The sequence below is a fragment of the Trematomus bernacchii genome, unplaced genomic scaffold, assembly GCF_902827165.1.
Source record: "Trematomus bernacchii unplaced genomic scaffold, fTreBer1.1, whole genome shotgun sequence".
NCBI classification, from domain to species: Eukaryota; Metazoa; Chordata; class Actinopteri; order Perciformes; family Nototheniidae; genus Trematomus; species Trematomus bernacchii.
Window position 1 is genome coordinate 15,868,168 of NW_022987973.1, and position 12,430 is coordinate 15,880,597.

Here is a 12,430-nt window from a genome sequence, read left to right on the forward strand (position 1 = left end):
ATTTAAAGTCAACCCGGTATCACGGCAAGACGTGAACATGTGACGATCTACCATGCTGGGAGACGTGAATATGTCACGGTTTCGTCCCTTCAAACGTGACAGACACATCTATGGATTCAGAATTTCAATAGCTTACTGTTAAATGACGGATATACCTTTCTGTCTGTGATGTTTTACAAATCAGATATTATAAGTAAAACATGTGAAATAATATAGCAATATCCTGAACAATTATGTGAAAACATGAATAAAACTACACATCTTCAGATGTTATACATACACAAGTGTCCTACACTAATAATACAAAGTTATTATGGCTGTGTGTACCTTGTGTGCACCGCCTAGTGGTTAAAGCACGTTATTGAATTAGTTGTGTATATGATATGTCAATGAACCTTAGAAAATCTTGAAAGGGATATGCAAAATAGCCATTATATACAGTCTTTAATTAACTATTAGTAGAGAATAACGAGTAATGAATATACTTTATAGGGATCTGCAGATAAATGTTTAGTCTTCTCAAGCAGCAACTATCAAATATCTCTCCTGATTGTTGGCACTTGACAATCACCTGATTTAAGGGTTGTTTATATTTCACATCATTAATCAGAATCTGCAAAGTAACTAAAATAAATGTAGTGGAGTAAAAATACCAGGTTAACCTCTGAATTGTAGTGGAGTAGAATTACAAAGTAACAATGAGCTGGCATGTGGGTATATATTAATGCTTCCCATTATGGACACAAGCGATTTTCACCCATTTATTAATTACATGTTTTACATTTGTACACACCAATTTGTTTCCTATCCCCTAAACCTCCAGGGCTGTACACAGTTTAATACTGTCAACTTCTAATTTTGGGAAAAACGAAAACGTCTTTTAAAACTACAATTCCCAGTAGAGACGTGCCATAGAACATGTTGCGAAACACAATAGCCAGCATGTGTAGTTCTGGGGGAGGGTTCGAGTCCAGTTTTGGAAAGTCTGCCGTGGTTTCCATTTCAAAGAGCTGTTTGGCGCTCGGCGTAACCTTGGCGCACTGCCACTCCAACATTCAATGCCAGAGCTTGAAGATTAATCACGGGGTTTGTCAATAGAGTGGCGAAGTCACGCCCATCTACTTCCGGTCCATGGGACCTTATTTCGGAAAAAAATAATGCATTGAAGTCAATGGAGAGAGAAAACTTATCTTTCGATCCCGTTTGAATTGTGCCATGAATTACACATATGATGTTTGTCAATCTTAAAAAATTATTTCCATGTCAAAAAAGTCACAGTTTGTCGTAAAACTGTTGAAATATAAGACTATGAAAAATACGCAAAGACTACAAATCACAGAGTCGCGTAAGTGATGTCACAATTGTTTTCCTCCACTAAGAGATAGCTAAGATCAGCGCCATATAGATATAATCTATCTATATGGCGCTGGCTAAGATAAGATAACTTTAACAAGATGCCTGTGTGCTTAGTACCAGGTTGTTATCATACCAGCAATGGGTCTTGCTCGTTCTTTTGCTTCCCGTCTGATGAAAGGACCAGGAGTGGCTTGATCAAGTTAGCTACCTAGCTAGTAGCTAGCATGTTAGTTAACATTACAGCCTTGTCATTTTTATTAGCCTTAACATGAAGTAACATTAAGTAACCCAAAATGTTAAACAGTAAGAGTAGTAGTCATATTTCGTGAACCCTTTGAAGAGTACTGTCACCGGTGTGATCATTCTATAATACACAATTTAAGCCCGGGGGAGAAATGCTAACGCTAACGCTAGCATCGGCCATCGACGATCTTCTCTACTTCATGCTATCTGCACAAATGGTTGACATTAAACATTAAAACGACCAGGCAGTTCAGAGAGAATCAAAGGAAGGCAGGCAGGCAGCTTTGCATGACATTCTTCAGGACGTGTTTCATTGTGGTGATAGTGAGGGTAGTCAATCGTTTTGTTGACAAGACAGTAGTGACGGCCATCTTGGTGACGTGTGTTGTTGACCAGAGATGTAGTTCATTGAGCCTTTCACACAAACAAATGTGTTACTTCACAGTTTTACGACACATTTTTTTTTTTTTACTTGCAAAATTATCTTTTAAATTGACAAACATCATATGTGTAATTCGTGGCTCAATTCAAACAGGATCGAAAGATAATCTTTCTCTCTCCATTGACTTCAATACATAATTTTTCCGAAATAAGGTCCCATGGAGGTCCACCGGAAGGGGAGGGACTTCGCCACTCTATGGGACTGTAGTCCAAAACGATAGCTGGGGATTATGGGTAGTGTAGTGTCTTCGGCCATCCTAAACTTTGAATTTTTTCTCGGATTTCATATCGCATTAACACCATATCCCAACGTGCATTGCGGCTAAAACATCCAATCAGCGAGCTGAGGATCTTTCCTACGTCACTTTACAGCCCCGCCCACTTTTGGGGAAACCAACTGTCATTTGAACGGCGATCAAGCCTGAAGCCACAGAGCTCTTCTGTTGTATACTGTCCTTTCTTCTTAGAGGAAGTACAGAAACACGTAACTCTGGATTTGTTTTAAAGCTCCCATGTCATGCTGTTCCGGTTATTACCCGTCCCCTTGTGTGTTATGAAGGTTTTTATGCATGTAAACGGTGTGCAGAGTCAAAACCCTCAAAGTACACCCTGTAGCGAGTAAAACTCTAACACAGAAAATACCTCCCCAAAACGCCTCGTTGGAGATACGTCACTGCCCATTTGAGTCTTCCATTTAGTTCCGGGTACGGCCTGATGTCATGCGGTACCCGGAACGAAATGGACCAATCCCGAAGAGCTATGGCCACACCCAGCGGTGCTGGCCGCACCCTCTGCCAGCCTAACATTTACTGTTGGAAGCTCTGGTTCAGTTCACAATCGATCCAGTCATGCCAATGCCAAGGACCTGTTTCCTGAAATGTGAGGAGAAATCTGAGCTGTTTGTCCTACCGACGGAAGAACCACCACGAAGTCAGTGGTTGAAATGTCTTTTTAACACTGTTCCTCCAGAGGTTCGAAGAACCGGCATTTCACAGACGAAAGCTTCCAAAACATTGCCCAGTTTGAGGCCGGATATGCACAGCTTGTTTGGACCGTTTGGAGCAGGGGAAGATTCGGGTACACAACCTGTAAGTTTGCATTGTTATTTGTGTATTTATCAAACAAGGTAGACTGTTTAAATGTGTAAACATGTTTCGGACTGCTAAGCCAGTGCTAACTGTGCTAACTAAGTTGCTAGCGTTTCCATATATCAACTCTAATATCAGCAGATGGCCTTACATACATGTTCCTCATAGCTGGATAATGTCTGCATTCACACACGAAATAGTCATAGACCGTATACTCCTGGTGATTTACCGTTCGGTCAGTCGCGAAACGTAAGTACATTATAGCTGGCGTAGCGTGTATGCTACCGATCTACCGACGGAGCTAGACCTTAGTTTGCTCGGAAAAACATTTTTGTTATGCTACGTTGCTAGCGTTTAAATATATCAACTACAATGTCAGCAGATGGCCTTACATGTTTGTCATGGCAGGAGAATGTCTGCAGTCACACACACGGAATACTCATACAGTATACTCCGGGTGATTTACCGTACATTGTGACAGTACATGTATAGCTAACGAGGCTAGCTATGCATGTATAGCTAACGAGGCTAGCTATACATGCTAGCGGGAAACATTGTATGACCGAACGTAGCAGACTACCCGTAGAATAATGCAATTATAAACACGTTATTGCTAGCCTAATATGAACCACTAACTTTTGTTCATAGTAGTTTTATTACACTCCGTTACTCCAAGCTAACGTTCATATCATGTTAGCTACCAAGGTAAACAAAGCTAGGTTAGCATATTAGCAGGCAAGCTGTTCATTAGATATATCCACACTCCTACCACAACTACTACTAACGAATCTAAAACAACTAAGTTTCTCTAATATTTTGTGATTTGCATTTTATTTCGTCCAGCCAGATCCTGCCGGAAAATACATGACTGAACGACCACACTGAGGCATCGTCTCAAAAAGCCCCGGCTGCTATAAGCAAGATGCCGACAACGGGGAGTAATTGACGATATACCGTGTATATATGTATATTTACGTTCATTTTGTACATTTCTAAAAATAAAGTTGAATGGAAATACTTAGTAGGCCTATCCTTTCTTCCCTGAATTATTTGCTCCTATAACATATCATTCATATATAGCAAACCATGATTTGATTTCTCATCAAACAGTAGTAGTTTATAACGGGTAAAAATAACTTACTCTTTGTTATGACCGGCTCGTAGGCCACAACGGAAAGACAAGGAGACATACACGAGTTTACAAAACCACGGCACATTTATTGTGGTAAATGCAGAGAGAGGGGGAGAGGATTGCTGAGCTGCTTGGAGGGAGAGGGGGGCTGCTGTTTGACTCCGGGCAGCTGGCTAGCACCGCGGCTCCGGCCAGGTGTCCGTGATCGCGCTGATTAGCCTGTTCAGCTCCACCCCATCGTAAGACAAAGGCCCTGGGGCCGTCACACTCTTCTATAACAACAGTTGTAGCTACAGTTCGGTTAGTTGGCGTATAAAATATACGGCTGTACCGACGCCATGATAAGACTGATGTTCGGCTGAGAGCAGCCGTTTAGACATGGGCGCAGCCTCTCTGGTGGTTGACTAATCAGAACAGAGTGGCCGAGCTGACCAATCGGAGCACACTAGGCTCACAGGGAGAGGGGGGGCAAGAGCTCCAACGAGTCGTTTAGTGGAGAGAGTGAATACTGCTGAATACACATGCTTGACAGAGATGCTGTATGCGAAACCAATGTGAGTTTGGAAAATTGCACAGTATAAATCTATTTTAGTATACCTCAACAATGTAATTATGATCAGTGGAAATGGCCATGACATGGGCCCTTTAATGTTTGAGGTGCAATAAACGACACAGAAGCTTTTTGGCATGATACAACTATTATGTTCTGCCTCGCAGCTGGCGAAATTACAGCCTCGCCTACTGATTTTAATTTAACATATCGAGCCCGATCGTCGATTTCAAATGTGTGCTCTAAAATGATATTTATAAATGACTATTATCATTATTATAAGCAAGACAATAAATGGCAAAGATATGTAGAAAATAAACGTATTTAAGATACGTTCATAACAAACGTAACATGGGAGAAAATATGTTTCTAGAAGATATGTAGAAAATAAACGTATTTGAGATACGTTCATAACAAACGTAACGTGGGAGAAAATATGTTTCTAGAAGCTATGTAGAAATTAAACGTATTTGAGATACGTTCATAACAAACGTAACGTGGGAGAAAATATGTTTCTAGAAGATATGTAGAAAATAAACGTATTTGAGATACGTTCGTAACAAACGTAACATGTGGGAGAAAATATGTTTCTAGAAGATATGTAGAAAATAAACGTATTTGAGATACGTTCATAACAAACGTAACGTGGGAGAAAATACGTTTCTAGCTAAACGTAATTGAGAATGCAGTTTAGTTCTGTGGGAACGTAATTTGTAGGAGACAGGGTTGCACATACGGTGTAGTTATGCAATGAATGAAAAACTTGGGTCGCAGGTTCCTCAACAGTGCATTACAAGACATCTATCAATATGTGTGTATACCATTAAACTGTCAAATTCTGCACATTTCTTATACTATCTACATACATAAGAGTATAATTAATGTGTATAATATCAGTTAAAATAAGGGCTTCAACACAGTTAACATTGCAGGAAAGCAATATATTAGACGCTAAGTAGCCTACTTGTCAGGCTTAATATTTATGTGTAGATACTATGTGTGTAAGAGTCGGGAGGAGCTGATAATTTATTCCGGCTAATTACTCAGACCTACTAATTGACCTAACAGAAGTTATTGAGTCTATGTAAGTTTACTGCTTGGCTCAGATCCACCAACGTCAGCAAGATCTCACCTCTATTAACTCCTGAAGAACCAGGTTCAATTAACTGCTGTTTCAATTCAGACGACCCTCTAAATCTGTTTAAGCGATCCCGAAGGATTTTGATATCAGTAAATGAGGTGTGGCCCTACCTAAGTGTGAGTGTGGCAGTGTGCAATCTTACCTTTGAAGCAGGAGAGGAGAGCGCATATGTCTTTTAAGTTGTCCCAATCCAAAAGGTGGGATCAGTTTATTTGAAGAAAAATAGGTCCAAACGTATACAGGGTTTTTACCTTCTCTCTCTTTACAACATTATAATCATACTAAACCTACAGTATCATGCTGTGATCATGTTCTAATATGAAACTTTAATTCACAGTTTTACATTTATTACCATAAATTGTAACTTCAACTGCCCAATTCAGTTGTGACATTTAAAATCTCCCGATAGAATTTAGAGGTCTCACCTCATAAAAGACCGGTGATAATAAAAAGCACATTCAAACTTTCATTCACCAAATCAATTCACATCAATTCCATACCTATATTCCGACAGGTGGCGGGACTAACATTCACAAACGCATACCTATATTCCGCATGAATTCGGAGGAAGATCCTCACAAGTGGCGGGTACAGGTGGCGGGTACTAACATTCACAAACACATACCCATATTCCGCATGAATTCTGAGGAAGATCCTCACAGGTGGCGGGTACTAATACTCACAAACACATATAAATTCATTCCACTCATTCAACCCAGAAATTCAAGAGATATTTACCAAGTTTGAGAGAACCTTACCGAGACCAACCCCCCCCCCCCCCCCCCTCTCTCTCTCTCTCTCTCTTTCTCTCTCGTTAGCTCCCTCTCTCGTTAGCTCCCTCTCCGCCAGTGTCTTTATGCTCAAAAACAGGATAGAAAAACCTAAAGACACCTCCTCCATACCCATATTTGTGGAAACTGGGCATGGCCTCTGATGTACAGGACTGGACATGACTATGGCTATGGCATAAGACACACCTTCCCATGTTTGTGTAAAAAGTTCATGACCCCTACTCTGCAGGACTTGCAAAATATTATTCTCGGCTATGACATAACCACCTTTTTGGGGCCTCAATGTATTTCTCCTTAAGTCAGGAGCCCCCCTCCCTGTATACTGCTGTGAGGGGAGAGGGAAGAAACTGCCTCTTCTCTTATCAGTGACACCCATAAACCATAACCATTACAGGCCTTACACTCGATCAACTTAACAAACCATTTTGTTTATACTGTAAATGTAGAAAATCATAAAATATGAAGCATTTTCATTGTGGGTTATACAAGAATATAATTGATTATATTTGATTATAACTAACTTTCGTTTTAATTATTCAACCTAATATGGAGATCTCAACAAGTGACTCTACTTTAAAGAGTCCTCTCCTGCTGATGTTCAGGTGTATATCAGTATGTAGTGTCTCTACTTTAAAGAGTCCTCTCCTGCTGATGTTCAGGTGTGTATCAGTATGTTGTGTCTCTCACAGCAAAATTGTAAGTGTTAATTTAACTCTTATAGAGTTAAATTATTAAATCAACACTTACTTGGTGTTTATATAATCCTCACCAATTGGGAGTTAAAGTTACACTTTGGAAAGTGTTAATATTTTTAACTCTTTAATAGTGTTAATTATCTAACACTGACAGTGTTGTTTTATAACCATTTTTAACACTAAATGGTGTTATTGCTTTACACTGAGTGTTAATTTTTAACCTTCAGTGTTTTATATCTGAAATGGTATTAATTTACAATATTAATCTATGCACTGTACACACAAATAATTGTTACGAAAAACACAATCTCTATAGGTTAAATCTATTAGCTCTATTTACATTTAGATACATTTGTTGACTTCCACAAGACTTAAGAATATTTAATAAATCATTACAAACTCTCAATGTTGTCCTTTTTTATTCAACACTGCAAAAATTACAGTATCTGCACTTAACAGGCGTCGTAAACATGTTACAGATAATGTATCTCTCCACTCTATCCAGCACAGCATAATGCACATTTTGTTTTTCAAAAGAAACAACTGACAACTGGTCAGGACATGTGACAAACAGAGAGGACTAGTTTATGTACACAACTATACAGTAAAGTATATGCACATTTAAAAATAAAACAAAGGCACGACATATTCGCTCTCATCTCCACCATAAGCACTTTGTAAGTCAAAGGGCTTATATATTACAAGGCTTTCTGCTTTGATTACATATTTTTCATCACTTTCAAATACTTTGTAGGCATGAAAATGTTCACTAAAATGGTCAACCACAAGCTTTTTCACAAGGAAGTAGATAGCACTATCAACTAAAAGGACCTTGTTTATTTTGCAAAAAACAGGCATTCCATCCTCAACCTCAATGCAAATGACTAGTCCTGTCCTGTACTCTGTCCCACTGATTGTAACCCAGTTAGTAGAGAAGATGTCTTTTGGTACAGCAGCATGCAGAGCTTGAGAAAACCTCTCACTATCCTCATCCGAATTAAATGGTTTCAGTGGTCCATATGCAATATGGTTTAAAGGTGATGTATCCCAATGATATCCTATGGACATTTGATCTAGATCTTACAGGATCATCTGTAGGCACCGCAGACAGTATTTCTTGCTTAACTTTGGAGTGCAGTCCAGTGGCAAGTTCTTAAATGGCTTACCAAGGACTGGCAAGTCTTGTGTACAGCTTGACATATGAAACACTTGTACATGTTTTGATCCTAGTTCAAGAGTTTTGCCCGCAACTCACGGATTCTGGGAGACTCATCTGTTGTGTTGATGTCGATGTTGTATACTGTTGTCTGGACAAATGTGTACAGCTGGACCAACGACTCCTCGAAGGACAGGTTGAACACATAGTGAGATTTGAACAGTTCGTCAAAAGCACCCAATGAGCTGGTGGCTTGGCATGGGATGAGCTGTTTGTCGATCACAATGTAGAAGGTGTCAATCCGGTTCCGGGTTCGGCCAGCAGCAAGGATGTACGGTTGTTGACCCTTTCTTCCCCGCAGGTGCTCATCGATGCTGCAGCACGCCTGAAAAACAGAAAAACAACATGAACACCGTAAAGTAAAAGTTTGGATAGTTATCCAGCAACGTTAAAATGTTCAGTTTAGATTTCGCCTCCCTTTTCTTGCTGGGGGAAGAAAATATGAGACATGCATACCTTGTGGAAGTGCACCATTTTGTCCACTGCATCACTGGGACTGATCTTGGTCCTCTTCCGTCCAGCAGTGGGTGACAAGAGATAGAGGAGCAGCAGCAGACAAGCCATGTCACTGTCCCAGCCTATCAGGAGGAGAAATCAGACAACAAAATGTCAGTGTCTACCTCAAAATGCACAAAGTAAAGAAGTCAAAATAAACTAAGAAAGGTCTGCAGCAAAAATCATATTGTCCCCGCTGGCCAAAGCTAATAAAGTTATCTAAATAATACCACATAAATCCTTTTGCTTCAGCAAAGCTGTACATTTAGTTACACAAGATGGCTACTCGCCTTCATTGATGAATTCCAAATAGGTGAAGCCCAGATTCAACCTGATGTACTTTTTGGTACTCTGGTATTTTACCTTCAGCAACATGAGTCTTCTTAAAGAAACCACAATGGAGATAATGTTAGCAGTTAACCTTTTTTAGCTGCCACATCTAAAAATCTAAAAGATTCTGTCTGGAACAATATAGCTTCTTTTCTTTTTTTAAATACGCAACCACTCATTTAAGTAGGCTTAGCCTCTTCATGCAGATTTTTGTGATCCAACTGTACATTCATTTACTGATATAAACGTGTTAAGCCACCTCCTGTCCTCACCACGTGTCTAACTACAGCTAGCTAAGCCAGCTAACGTACGTTAGCTAAACAACTATGGCTTGATTAGCCTCTCAAATCAGTCTTCTTCTCATTCAGAAGCAGTTTTGGCACTTAATAAAATGGGACATGTTGGTTAGCTAATTGCCATAGCCAGTGAGGAAGTTAACAAGCTAGTTAAAAAACGGGGCGTTAGCATAGAGCTAGCGATAGCATCAAGCTAGCGTTAGCATAGAGCTAGCTAGCAGCTAGACCAGGAGTGGTAAGAACAAGAGAAGACAACGTAAAACGAATATTATTGAAAATTGTAATAACCGTTCCAACATCAGTAGCTATCTATCTTTACCTTAGTCACTCGCGCTGACTGAACTCAATGGCGTTTTTGGAACGTTTTGGCTAACACAGCTGCAACTCATCTCCACCTGATTTCCCGCTTATGGTCATGGCTGCATGAAAATTACACATGACTTTGCGCAATGTAATACTAGTGAGAGTCATGCCAGCAAAAGCCTCCACACCAGCCTTGACACATTTGAGTCACACCCTACGTGACGTTTATACATACTTTTAACAGGGTTGCCAACTTTGGGTACCTGGCTGGAGTGAGATTTTGATATCATGGGTTTAATTCGGTTTAATTACACATATGCGCACGAAATGACTGCTATCGTGTCAGCAGCGGGACCTTAGCATATATATAGGATATATATACAATATATACAAATACACAATAATGGACACAAACTATAAAGGGCACACAGTTTCATTCACTAATGAAAGTCAAACATGTTTGTTTCCACTGTTTTATTGTGTGCCTGTCGTGATAAGCAATTCATTGACTTATCGTACGATAAATAAAAATGAACTCGATAACTTTTCTGACCTCGATAAATTGCCATTTAAATGAGGATGTGACTAGCAGTTTGAAAGGATGTACTTGAATTATTATTATATATTATCATTATGTCAGTGGTCTAAAATGGTCATTCAACGGTGCCGACAATATTATCGTTTATCACAATAATTTCCGGGAAAATGTATCCAACAAAATTAATTATCGTGAGAGGCCTATACATGAAACACACACACACAAACAAATCTACAGACTTACTCCAAACTGCCAAATATATTAATTAACACACTCTCACTCTCATATACTCTTTGACTCTATTTTGGCCTAGTAGAACAATAAGCAGCAGACTTTTACTTTTCTATAATTTCTACTGGATCTTAGATCTGCGCATGCGCAATACGGGTCGGCAGTTGCGGCTCCAGAGTATTTTTGTTGCGTAATCTATGGTAGGGCTAACCCACAGTGGTGGGGCTCAAATCAGTATTTGCAATGTAATTACATACACGCTCCCCCCGACAGTGAAACACCACGCATGAGGTTTAGATTATTTCCCTGTCTCAATCCAAATTGAACTGTATGAAATAAAAAGGCACATTTGTCTTGTAGTAAATAAAAAGGGCGACCTGGAGCCAATCCTGCAATTTCCCCACAGGTGAAAGAGTTGACATGCTGAAAACCCAACCCCTGCAGGGGGGTCTGTGGGGATTCTCCCCCAGGAGATTTTTTTAAATACTAACATAAAATACACATTCTGGTACTCTCTTGCGAAGAAAAATAAATACATCTATTACTACACGACATATTTAAAAAAATGAATGCCATTTTTGTTTTTTGTGACTTTGTTCTGAAAGCTGAACCTGCTGCTCCTCACAGAGAGAAGAGGGAAGAGGCTGTGTGAATGACTTTACATTGTGGATAAGGGTGCATAGCCCCCATTGTTCTGTGTGTCAAAATGAAAGACAGCCCACACACCTATCAATCATCAAACCGTGGGGTCTTATTTCATTACGTGTTGATTTCTATCAACACGTAATGTTGTATCGATGTATATAGTAGAGATGTACTACAGCAAAAGTATTCTCCGTCGGGACTTCCTGCAACAACACCACGCCGTTATCGTGATTCTGATTGGCCAGAAGACATTATCAAAGATGTTCTATTGAGAAGACGATCACTACGTGACAAAAGTTTTCTAAACCGTTTCTAGTCTTCAGTATTCTTGTTTTTGGCGTGAGAATAGTTTGGGCAGCGTGAGAGCGTGAGATTGAGAGTGAAAGCGTGTGTCACACGCCAGATGCGTGAGAGTTGGCAACCCTGCTTTTAATACAAAAATGATCAGCATAAATGATTGAATATGTTGGTCCTTACCTTTTTGAAATAATGTATCCCCTTCCAGACACAGGTTGTTCTCCGCCATGAGATGAAGAAAAAAGGCGGAAGTGTAATTAACTCCAACTAGAGTGCATGCAATCAACTCCCTTAAAGAACACCGGCTTTAGAGCTTTTTCAGCACTGCAAGTGTTAAAAGAACACCCAAATCAACACTTATCAACTCGAAATAATTGACACTGAAAAATCTACACTATTTCACACCACAGAATTTGCTGTGGTCCTCTCCTGCTGATGTTCAGGTGTATATCAGTATGTAGTGTCTCTACTTTAAAGAGTCCTCTCCTGCTGATGTTCAGGTGTATATCAGTATGTAGTGTCTCTACTTTAAAGAGTCCTCTCCTGCTGATGTTCAGGTGTGGTTTTCAGAGAGGAAACAAAGAGAAAACCAGAAAACAAAAAAATCCATCCTGACCAAGATGCTTTCCACCGAGCGTTCTC